This window comes from Corvus brachyrhynchos, unplaced genomic scaffold, assembly GCF_000691975.1.
Source record: "Corvus brachyrhynchos isolate BGI_N302 unplaced genomic scaffold, ASM69197v1 scaffold26, whole genome shotgun sequence".
Lineage (NCBI taxonomy): Eukaryota > Metazoa > Chordata > Aves > Passeriformes > Corvidae > Corvus > Corvus brachyrhynchos.
Genome location: NW_008239324.1, coordinates 429524 through 430205, shown reverse-complemented (window position 1 = coordinate 430205; position 682 = coordinate 429524).

Genomic DNA, 682 nt, shown 5'->3' with positions numbered 1-682 from the left:
GGGTGGGATCGTGGGTGGGCACGGGGGAAGGACTCTGGGCTCTCAGGGCTGCCGATGTGCCGCCTGCTGCCGCCTGCTCCCTCCCGAGACTGGGGAGAGGAAAAGAGAAAGGAAAGGGGGGGAAAAATCCCACCCCATTCCCTCCACCCCGTTGCAGGCCTCGCCGCAGGGCTGTGGGTGCATCCCTGCGCGAAGAGAGAGAGGGGACACCCCCCTCCCCAAGCCCCCCGTCTTCCAGCTTCGCTTTTCAAGTTTTTAATGATAATTTAATACCTTTTAAAGGAAAGATAGGCACCGATCGGGTTTCCAAACTCCCTCCGCGTTATTGGCGAGCAGTTGTGAGCAGCCTCCGGGGCGCCTGTCACATCTGTGGTACGACCAAGAGGGATTTCACATCATGGCTTTTTGGGTTTTTTTCCCTTCTATCCTCCCCCCGCTCCTCTTTTCTCCCCCTTCGCCAAAAAAATAAAAGTCATCCTGCAGAAAGCACCGGCCCTCCCGTTCCCGGTGCAAACGGGCCCGGGACAGGCACGGGAGAGCGCTGGACAAAGCCCAAGCTGGGGGCACGTAGCCAGGGAGAGGGTGGGAGAGGGTTGGGACAGTTATTCCTGGAGCTTTTCCCCGGAGGAGGAGGAGAACGAGCAGCTCCCGCTGCCTGGGGAGGCAGCGGCCGCCCGCCCCC